This window comes from Pleurodeles waltl, chromosome 10, assembly GCF_031143425.1.
Source record: "Pleurodeles waltl isolate 20211129_DDA chromosome 10, aPleWal1.hap1.20221129, whole genome shotgun sequence".
Lineage (NCBI taxonomy): Eukaryota > Metazoa > Chordata > Amphibia > Caudata > Salamandridae > Pleurodeles > Pleurodeles waltl.
Genome location: NC_090449.1, coordinates 607,908,947 through 607,921,219, shown reverse-complemented (window position 1 = coordinate 607,921,219; position 12,273 = coordinate 607,908,947). Strand labels below are relative to the sequence as shown.

Sequence of the window (12,273 nt, the reverse complement as noted above, 5' to 3'; positions counted from 1 at the left end):
TCCCATTTGTTAACATGTATGTCTGATGTCTTTTTCCCAAGAGATGTTTATCTTTTGACAAAGACAAGAGTAGGTTGTAAGATCACTGGCTATGTCTGAATGTTCTTTGAAGTACTTGCAGTAGATAGTTCCACGCTCTCCCACCAGATGTAATGCCCGTTGAAGGAAGTTAAATATGAGAGAAATCTTTCACTTGACTTGTTGTTGGGAACAACCAAACCTTTCTACAACTTTTGCCACAAAACCCAGTAAATATTAAGAATTTTTAAAAAAAGATCTAATTAGCATTCCCCAAGGCCACTTACATATAATATCACATTCATGATAATGCCTTAGTTTGTTTAAAATGTTTTTATAGTAAGGATTACTGGAAAGCCCAATAGGAGCGATATGGCCTTAGTGGTGGAGATCACAAAGTATTCGTTCTGCAACAGTTTTTGAGTCTTGACACTTGTGAATACGGTTTTTGAGGTCAACAGATATGGGCAGGTTGCTCCAATAAGATGTGGGTTGCAGACATTGACATTCTCTCAGGGATGTTCAGCACTGGGCTTAATTTGCTGATGTCTCACAGTTTTAAAGGTTGCAATTTGATTAATTTGAATGGGAAAATATGCAAAGATATAAAAAGGTTACTAACAAGCACACTTTACAGAACTGAAGATTGAGGAAGCTGAACCCTCGTTCAGCAAGACAAATTTAAATGAGATGGGTAGGGCATGGCTTTCCAGTCCTATTGAGCTCAGAATTGTTGGTGTTTAAAAATAATTAGGAAAATGTAAAAAACTATTGAGGGAAGGTTGAGTGATCATGAAAGCACCCCTTTGACAGCAAAGTAGATTTGTCAATCATCCACATGTATATGACATGTTGATGGTATTGCTCATGCTGGAGACCTGTACACTCTAGTACATATCAGAAAGAATGGGTGGTCAGGCTAAGCCCTGTAGAAGTCCTCTGATGTGCTGAAGTAGCACATGCAGACCTAGTGCCTTTTGTTGCTGGATAGTGTGATTGAGTTGCATCTTGTCAATTGAACTCATGTCATCCCAGACAGGCAGCACTTGGGATTGCACAAAGAAAGGCTGGTTTGGTTGGGGCCAAAGCTGGCCATACTTGAGCACTAGAAGCAATGCCTTGGAGATATGAGGAGATGGTGATGTTTATCAGAGCAGAGCATAGTGCATCTGTGGTTATGTAATGAAGTTGAAACGTTGGGTCACAATGAGTGTGTCACTTTTTTGATGCACCTTCTACGCTTTCTTTGCTCAATATTTGCAACGTGACACATTGTAGTGCTTTCCTCTTATCTAGTTTCTAAGCACTAACATAACACAACAGAAATGCACTTCTGAGGTCAAAGAAGACTTTTATTGTTGTTAATTCTTCCCCAACCACAATATTTATGAATGACGACTTAGTAGCTTTCAAGTCCGCGTTAATCAAACAAAATATATCAGTTTGCAATATACACAGCAGGTTATATTTATAAGATATTGAATGCAAAGCAAAACAAATACTTCACCGTGTGGGAACTATCTACAGCTTCATCTTTCTAAGGTCTGCAAGCTGATGACCCCTGTCAGCCGCGAGAAAGAGAGATTCATCTACCCACACGGGATTGCTGGCAGCCTGCGCCAAGCTCCAGCACGAGGTCCGGCAGATTCGAATCTGACTCTGCAGCCTGTTACATTCGTTACAAAGGTGTGCTCCCTCCTCTCAGACCTGGGAAACTGAGCAAGCCCTCTGGAGACTGGCCAGGTCTCCAAGACTACTCCTGTTCCCAAGCTCAAGCGAAGAAAAAACAACACCCATGTACTCTCTCTTATCATGTCTAGTCTACTGTGAGAAAAACATCTTGGTTCTCTGGTGCAAAAACACAGCTTGGAAAAATACAGCTTGGATTCTCAACTGCAATGTCTAACTCCACGTTAAAGGCAATGGGCAGCTAACCTAAATATCAAATGCAATGTCTAGTGTCATGTCAAAGCCAATAAGCATCTAAGCTGAATACAAAATGCAATGTCTTATATCATGTCAAAGCCCATAGGCAGCTGAGCTGAATACAAAATGCAATGTATAATATCATGTCAAAGCCAATAGGCAGCGGAGCTGAATATAAAATGCAATGTATAATATCATGTCAAAGCCAATAGGCAGCGGAGCTGAATACAAAATGTAATATCATGTCAAAGCCAATAGGCAGCGGAGCTGAATATAAAATGTAATATATGATATCATGTCAAAGCCAATAGGCAGAATATCTAATAGCATGTCAAAGTCAATAGGCAGCTAAACTGAATACATCATGTCAAAGCCAATAGGAATGCAATGTCAAAGCCAATAGGCGGCTAGACTGGATACAGCATGTCAAAGCCAATAGGCAGAATACAGAATGTAATGACTAATGCAATGTCAAAGCCCATAGGCGGCTAAACTGAATACAGAAAGTAATGGCTAATGCCATGTCAAAGCCCATAGGCGGCTCAACTGAACAAAACATACCATGTGCTACTGGTGAACATTGAGCAACTAATATGCGCAGTGGTGAAACACAAAGTCATTGGTCAAAACAAAACTTATCAAATGGCAGTACATTCCGCCCTTTGACCAATGAATTTTTGTTTCACATATCTCTTGTTTCAAACAAAAACAAAAAAAAACATTAGATCAAAGCAATCCCTGTAAAGCAATAGAAGTGGATTAACACATTGATTTCATAACCTTTCACATCAGATACATCTACATAGAAAAGACTGAGCATTTTTTTTTCTCTGAATGAGTCTCTAATTCAACAGTGTTAGCAATTTGATGTGGCATGAGTTCTACTCATGTAAAGGTGCACGGTCCACCTGAAAGGTTTTCTGGAAGATAAGCAAAAGTCAGAGTTCCATACGAGAGGGAAAAAAAAAAAAAACACAGCTTAGTTCCAGTGGAAGAATACAATCAAACAAGTTGAACTTGAACTGAAGGCGCAGTTTGCGCAAAATGGATCCATGGTGCTGGCACTTTACTCAGCCAGGTTCAGGTTGGGGATTCGGTCCCTTCTCCGACCCCACACGCACACACCGGAAGGGGGACCACACAGCACACTCAGGGACAGTGGCGAAACGTGGTAGGATCTGCAAAAGAAACAAGTATGACTTTTCTTGCAAATAAAATTTTTCCTTTAAACTGCACCCTTCCTCTTTCTTTCCCTGTTTTATAATCAGCAGGACGTTTTTGAGGCCCTTTGTTATATTTTCTGCAGGTTCTGGAGGATCACTTGGGGCTTCAGCCCACACATCAGCACTGAGGTTTTTATCTGCTGCGCCACAGCTTCCCTTTTCTTGCACTGTCAGAAGGGCTGGGGCAGACTCCTTCTTTAACAAACCTCCATTCACTGCACTTTTGCCAATTTGGGCCATTCTGTCTCCAATTTGTATGAATGAATCAGATTCTTTTCTAGGTATCAGCAAAATTTCGATTTTTCCTTGGTAATTTGCAGCAATCACTCTCCCTAAAACCTGATCAATTTGCCATTTCTGTTCTGGTAACTTTCCTCTCCCCAACTGCTCTGTGACTGCTTGCATGACAGATTGCTTTTGTGCGTGCTGCACAGTTTTTTATCAAATCTAGGGGAATGTGCATCTCTCTCATCTCTGCCCACCTGTAAGTGGCTTTTTCTCTCAGCTGTTCACATTTCTGGGGCACCCACTTAGCCATCCCCACTAAGGCAGAATTCTGGGTGTACACTTCTCTCTCTGAATTTTTCTCATTAACATCTGCAAGGTAATTGAACCAGTTAGGTGCTAAAACATTAGCAATGAACCAAAAATCAGCGTAAAAATGACACATCTCACGTAGCTCTTGCTTTAAAATCTGACACACATTATACAACGCTGTTCCTTCTACTGTGCCAGAAAGCAACATTTCAGTCAATGAATCATTAGTAAAACAAACATGCTTTTTATCTTCAGTGGACACGAATTCAAATGGTGCACACAATTTCACCGGTAATTCTTTTACCTGTGGTACTCTAGCCCTGTCTTGCAAGTACCAGATCCAGTGTATGATCCTAGCTAGGGGCACTATTTTCTTCCCTTGTTCTTGAGTTACATGTACATAAGTATTTCCTTCTTGCACTGCGCAGAAACCTAAAGTCTGCATTATTTCATTTGCCAAATCACAAGCGCGCAGCTGCATATAATTTTTCACAGTGACCATATACAAAAGTGTTAGGATTTCTCTCAAATGAGGGCTATTCTTTTTCCAAAAATCAAACAAGCTAATGAAAGTCGGCTCTTGCTCTAAAATCTTTCGTTTTACTTGTGCATTTTGCAACGGTAACTCGTAAATCACATTCTGGTCTCTCTCGTCCGTGTTATCAGTTAAGGAATGCATTTTGGCTGCCAAAAACCCTGGCTCACACGAAAACTCAGTGCAGCTCGGAGCTGTCTTAACCCCCTCATTACTGGAATGGGACAAGAAAGATTCTTCAAAAACAGCCTTTTTATAACTTTCAGTCGGGCTAATTTGCTCACGTAAATTCCTATTTTCATGTTCCAACTGCCTACATTTCTCCTGCATTTCTCTGTAAGCAGATAAAGGTATCCAGACCTTTCTGTCATCATTACTTCCAAAACACACGTTTTCTACATATGTACAACGGGAATTATTTCTCAAAGCATTATCAGGCATTTTAGCTACACATGCATTTTCTTCTGTAATTCCCCAAACAGAAAACAATTCACAGTTTTTCTTAGCACCATCAGGCAGTTCATCAACACATGTATTCTCAGACATGGTCTGCCGTGCTACTGTGATTCTCCAAACAGAACAATTTCTGTAATTCTCCAAACAACAAAAACAATTACACTTTTAAAGTGTGCACTTAGAAATCTACCAACTCGTCAACACCCTCTTAATCACCTCTTAATGACCGACCCCACTCCTGGTACCAATTGTAGTGCTTTCCTCTTATCTAGTTTCTAAGCACTAACATAACACAACAGAAATACACTTCTGAGGTCAAAGAAGACTTTTATTGTTGTTAATTCTTCCCCAACCACAATATTTATGAATGACGAATTAGTAGCTTTCAAGTCCGCGTTAATCAAACAAAATATATCAGTTTGCAATATACACAGCAGGTTATATTTATAAGATATTGAATGCAAAGCAAAACAAATACTTCACCGTGTGGGAACTATCTACAGCTTCATCTTTCTAAGGTCTGCAAGCTGATGACCCCTGTCAGCCGCGAGAAAGAGAGATTCATCTACCCACACGGGATTGCTGGCAGCCTGCGCCAAGCTCCAGCACGAGGTCCGGCAGATTCGAATCTGACTCTCTGCAGCCTGTTACATTTGTTACAAAGGTGTGCCCCCTCCTCTCAGACCTGGGAAACTGAGCAAGCCCTCTGGAGACTGGCCAGGTCTCCAAGACTACTCCTGTTCCCAAGCTCAAGCGAAGAAAAAACAACACCCATGTACTCTCTCTTATCATGTCTAGTCTACTGTGAGAAAAACATCTTGGTTCTCTGGTGCAAAAACACAGCTTGGAAAAATACAGCTTGGATTCTCAACTGCAATGTCTAACTCCACGTTAAAGGCAATGGGCAGCTAACCTAAATATCAAATGCAATGTCTAGTGTCATGTCAAAGCCAATAAGCATCTAAGCTGAATACAAAATGCAATGTCTTATATCATGTCAAAGCCCATAGGCAGCTGAGCTGAATACAAAATGCAATGTATAATATCATGTCAAAGCCAATAGGCAGCGGAGCTGAATATAAAATGCAATGTATAATATCATGTCAAAGCCAATAGGCAGCGGAGCTGAATACAAAATGTAATATCATGTCAAAGCCAATAGGCAGCGGAGCTGAATATAAAATGTAATATATGATATCATGTCAAAGCCAATAGGCAGAATATCTAATAGCATGTCAAAGTCAATAGGCAGCTAAACTGAATACATCATGTCAAAGCCAATAGGAATGCAATGTCAAAGCCAATAGGCGGCTAGACTGGATACAGCATGTCAAAGCCAATAGGCAGAATACAGAATGTAATGACTAATGCAATGTCAAAGCCCATAGGCGGCTAAACTGAATACAGAAAGTAATGGCTAATGCCATGTCAAAGCCCATAGGCGGCTCAACTGAACAAAACATACCATGTGCTACTGGTGAACATTGAGCAACTAATATGCGCAGTGATGAAACACAAAGTCATTGGTCAAAACAAAACTTATCAAATGGCAGTACACACATCTAGGCAGATGCATCACTTTTCATCGGTATACATCGTTTTTTTCATGCGTAGGAATCGGCTTTGTTGCATTATTTTTAATATATGCAAGGTAGGCTTTCTGTTGGAAAATCCCCCATAAAACTAATGCAGTGGTATCAATTACATTTGTTTTAAATGGCACATTGTAGGGAAGTGGGCCACTGCACTAGCAATGCATCAAAATTCCTACACCTCAACAACCCAGGCATAGGAATGATGCATTGGCTTTGACAGAGGAATGTGACCAGCTGAAGTCACTTCCAATGCTGGAACCTGCAAATAAATCACACCTAAGGTAGGTAACACAGTACATGTCACACTACACTACATCAATGCCTTAAGTCACACATCCGTGGGCATAGTGGTACACATAAGTACACCATGCTCACTTGTATGCATTACACACAGGAGAAATGTAATAGAGTGCAAGGTGAGTTTTTCACCTTTTCACACTCTATTACATACAGTAGGTTATGCGTCGGTCAAAACTGATGCATCACCTCTGTATTTTTTGAGGCATTGCTTTAGTTGCGTCAGTTTTCTGACCATCTACAGTAATGAGGCACTTTTTGAATTTCTGATGCATTCTTGGGATTTTGCGCCGTGGAGCTTCATATTGTAAATATGGTGCATCCATTGCGCCATAAACTTTTACGACGCAGCGCAAGGAAAACTGACGCATCACTGCGGTAATGCAGTGATGCATCAGTTTTTGTAAATAAGGCTCCGAGTTTTTGTTATGCAGTCATACACTAGTGCAACACATTTCACCAACCTTCACCAACCTTGGACTAATAATTATTTTTCAGCATGAGCTCTCAGATCCAGTGAATTTCTTAATCTATCAAGATTGCCCTTCTAATTAAAACATTTACAAAATCAACTACAATGTGATAATCAATGAAAACATACCATTCACACAATGAATTAGGGAGCAGGCTACACACTAGTTTTAGGCCTTTAAAGAAACAAAGTTACACCAAAAACACATGTTAAAAAAAGTAAGACGTGGGCGATTTCAATGCAATAATTGAAAAAAATGGTGTCCTAGCATAAAAAATAAATTCAAAATAAAGTAAAATAAAGTTAAATTGATCAACAGTATTTCCAGCAAACTAAACAATTCCCTAAGGCTGATTTCTTATCTTCTGAACTACACATATAATATGTTGCGATTACATTTTTCAATTATCACTTTTACCCACAATTAAAAAAAACAGTATAATTCACTATTTAAAATATGGAAAAGTAATGGAACCTTATTAACATTTACTGCTATTCCCCCCAATTTGGCGTACATGACTCCATTCCCACATGTGATAATTGAAACCCAAGTGTCATTCCAAACCAGTAATCCTTTGTATCTTTTCTACAGAATGGATTTAGCACGACCACGGTAATCAGTTCCCAAAACCGATGTCACCAGAAAATCCCTTATGTAGTCATATACATAATTAAGGACAGAAGGCCATTGGTAGGTGAAAGTGACTGGTAGTAAAACACCTGCACATAGGCCCTTATTACGGCAATTATGGGAACCCCGATTTAGTTGCAAAAGGGTGTTTACTGTAAAAAGAGGTGTGAAGGAACGCATTTACAAGTTCTTTTGCCCACACAGTTTCACAAGGTAAAACCTTTCAAAATGTGCTTATGTAAAAGGACGTGGAATGAAAAAGAAAAATATCGGAATCAATAAGCGTGCACCTATTGAAAGCAGTTATTCCTGAGACTGAAAAATTGAGTATTGTAGGGGAAATACCACATGATCAAATTACAATTCTCCCCAGTAGTAATACTTTATTAAGATGCGTTACTGTTGTGATGTTTCCACAAATGTGGTGATGAAGTGTTTTAGCAGGTTGCTAGAAAAGTAAAGAGAAGGACAAATAGCTATTGAGATGTTGGATTTGCTTGATCTGTGGAGATGGTGGTCCTTTGGTACCTTCTTGAAAAATGAGATAGAATTTAATATTAACCTTGAAACAACAGGGGGAAAGGGTGCATCCAATTTCTGGGGCTGTAACACTCCAATGAGAGCAACTAGTTGTGCAGATGATCTAACCGGCAAGGATGCATAAGGTCATTATGAGACAAAGTGAGAGTCATGTGCCATCGATCCCGGTTGGCGTTAAGCAACCTAGAGTGTAAAAACTGTTGCCTAGTGTGGCGAGGCGAAGGGGTAGCTTGACTAGAAGATAGGATTAAGAACTTAAAAAGTACACTGGTCTACTTATGTTGCAAAGTTGAGGACCTAATCAAGTACTTTATTGGAGAAAAATAGGTGATTTAACATCACTCTAGCTTGCTGATAACAACAGTATTGATGGTCGATTTGGTAGCATGAGTATGATTTATGGACGTATTTTGCTTCTTTTACAGTGGAGGCTATGCTTATGTTGCAGTGGACAATATGCTCATGGCGAGTCGGTAGCAGTGTCAAAGTAGCTGACCAAGTAGTTGTTGGAAGAGTATGTTGTGATGGTTTTGCATGAATAGCGTGTGCTGGTACAGTAATTGCGGACACTAAAAGGTTTGTTTTGGTTTGTTTCTAGACTGAGGATGAAGCCACAATGCACAAATTAGCAACTGAGTCTACAGAATTGTTTTAATATGTGGGCAGGTGTTGCTAGGGTAAAGGTTGGGAAGAAAAAATAAATTGTGTGTTATCTGTGCGTAAAGGATAAGAGAATTTGATAAATGAAATCATGCCGTAAATAAGAGGTGATGTATAAAGTGAAGGGTGAGGACTAAATCTTGTGGGATGCCTGAGTGACTCATGACATACAGGATGAGTGTCTAGAGACTTATGAGAACCTTCAGAAGAAAGCACTGCTGGTGAGTCCTTGTGTGTGAGAGTGCTGAGTAGAATGTGTGGGTCTGCAGAAAGACTAAGTCATAAAAGATAGAGGAGAGGCCTATATGTGTGCTGAAGATAAGCAGTAGGGAATGTGTGAGAGCTATCTCTCTACAGTGCACATTTTGTAATTGTAAATATAGATGTTTGTCATGTTGATAGATAGATAGGAAGTTTGCCAGTTAGTTGAATGGCACTCTGTCATGTGTTCTGGAGAAACTTGGAAGAAGAGGACTGGGCAGTAGTTTAAAGTAGTTTATAAATAACGTTGGACCAGTGTGTGTAGGTTTTCTATTGTTAACACCAATGGGGCAATATTTTTGTAAACAATATTTAGGGCACAATGTTTATGTCAGACAATATTCTTAGAATGATATTCTGGTGCAATGTGGCGTGACGGTTGGCCTACAGTAGGATTGTAGGATAATTTCTCAGTGAATGAGGGATAATAGGCTGTGATAAAGAAAGAGGTAAGTGGGTCCATGGGATTTCGGGAAGAATCAGAGGGAGAAGGATGAGTGAAATTAGAATGGCCAAGTAGACACATATTTTAAAGATTGCAAAGGTGAAAAGGAAAGTGAAGACACTGGTGCTCAAGACACCCCAATCATATAATTTATTTCCAGCACAAAAACACAGATTGCTCCAACAATACCACCACATGCAGCCTTTCACATATATCCAAAACCTACATCACTCAAACAACCGGCCTCAAAGTCTTTGGTGGAGGGTACGTCTTAAGTTTGACAAGGTGATTCCAACTATACCAGATCCCCATACATTCCCCCATTTCCTTTGAACAAGTGCCACTGTATGTGTTCTCTGCCACTTCCAGTCCATCCTCTCGTCCCACAGTGCTGATTATTTTTGAACTGGGCTGCCTACTGGACCATCCACCCTCACCAAACACACCTATCCTATTAATAAGATACTTTTATGCTTCTCAAAAATATTAAAGCTCAGAATTCGAATCTGTCTCTTCTCTGTGCCTACAAACTCACCAGTTCCCACAACCCACTCACTCACACAAAGTGCAACCAATTCTGACTTTCTCTATGCTCACTAATCAATCACTATATTAACCATATCATTATTAGCATTCTGTGTACCTTATTTTCATTGACTCCTCAGACCACACTCTCTTAAGGTAAATTCAATACTGATGCCTTTGAACATAACATGCATGATGTTCACTTTTCTTTGTCTCTTTCTCGCTATTAAATTTTCATCCTCTTGATACTGTTCCTGATTATCAGAGTGTCTACCCAAATATTCTTTTACACAATCTACACCCTAGTCATCCTGTTCCCTGCCATGTCCTGGATATTCCCATTGTTTCCAGTTTTTTGACACTTACGACACAGATGCTCAAACTCCTCTGCAAACATGAGCATGCACTGGTAAAGCCAACAGGTCTCATTTTCCCATAGTGCTTTCACAAAAAGAAAATCCTGCAGGCAGATTTGCATGCACAGACAATATACTTAAAAGTGGTACATAAATCTGCACACACCACTCAAACTGGCCCACAAGCACGTAGACAGCATGTCCACATCCACAGTACAGCGCACTTTTGCACCAAATTTCCTTTAAAATAAAGCAAACATATTCACCTTGATCATGATTTCATGGCCATAGCTGGGAGAGAATGTGAACTTGTAGGCCTCCCTGCTGCGTGGCTCCTACTAGGAACCAAACATTGATGTCTTCGCCTGGAATGAGTTCAAGGGACGTATGACATTTTTGGTGGATCTGTAAACGTCCATTGACGAAAGAAAAATATCCAGCAGCTGCACAAGTGATGGAAACATGCGATAAGGGACAATTGAGATTCTGGAGATGGACTACTTATTTACCAATCGTTAAGTGTGAACTTGGGTGATAATACTGTGGCTGATCCAAATGTGAAAGACACTTCACACAAGCAGTGGTTGCACGGGCTCACCCGGGAACAAGGGAAGGCTGAAGGGAGCGCACCTATACACCTCTCTGTTTATGTTAATGACAAAAGGTCTTTGTCAGCTCCAGACTGAAAAAACTCCCTACATCTCATAAACATATGTTTCTGTTCTCTTATTAAATGTAGCCTCAGATAAATCAATTGTTTACTTTATCATTTTCATGTTAAGTACTCTCTCATGGCCCATACTAATGGTCTTGCACAGACACTCTGACCACAAGGTCATAATCCGTGCTGGATTTTCAGAACCCCGGAATAAAATTGAGGCCCCTTGAACTCATTTTTAAGCACTACTGATGGTTGTGCCAATTGTGTTGGGTGCGTCTGTTCTCTATTAGGCAGCTGTATGACAGATCGCATAGAGAAATAAATGTTGTGCCCTAAATATTGAGTAGAAAATATTATCCCATTGGGTATAGATTTTCTTCTATGAATTGCAATAAGATGATATTTTTGTAAACGATATTTATGACACGAAAGTTATGCCAGACGATATTTTGACCATTGGTATCCCATCTGATGAGGTTTGGGCCTTTTATCATGAGGGACATGTGCTCTGTGATGAAGTGTGAAGACCCGGGAAACACATGGCAGCACTGTGGAATTTGAATGTGACCATTGTTAAACGGGGTTTAGACGCTGGATGAATACATCTGGGCTTGGAGTAAAATCTCAGGAAGTGATATTAACTCCCTGGGATGGCATAACATGACTTTTTAATAGAGAGTCAACCATCTAGCATATGTCTTAAGTGCTTCTGTCGTGTAAATATTATTGATAAGAAACGGTCCAACCTTAGGGTGCCTGTGTGGTGTTATTACATGTTTTTGCATGTGGTTAGATGTATTGTAGATAGTGTGATAACGTTGTAATCTTTATGGTTGCTTGTATTATATTCACTTGTTAATTATTGTGATAGTACCTGTGAGTTGTTTTTGTGAGATGCACTTTTACCTATTTACATTAATACAATAAGTGCATTTTGTATTTACTCAATAGTGTTTTAGGTTTATCAAGTGAACATATTAAATACTGTGGTAAATCCATTTAAGTTCCCCACTGGGCACAGGAGACAGCTTAGCCATCGGCTTGCAGGCCTGCTGCCTTTTTTACCTAGTAACCTTTTACCCACTTAGCATGCTCTCGTTTATCCTTTTTCCATTATTTGTCTTAGCACTTTGCA

General features: G+C 39.8%; 1 protein-coding gene across 1 annotated transcript in view; it reads left to right on the top strand.

Annotated features, from left to right (window-relative positions):
- The window catches only part of LOC138261753 (chymotrypsin-like elastase family member 1), a 144,083-nt gene that overhangs the window by 108,107 nt on the left and 23,703 nt on the right, over positions 1 to 12,273 (top strand). The gene's annotated exons all lie outside the window — the stretch shown is intronic.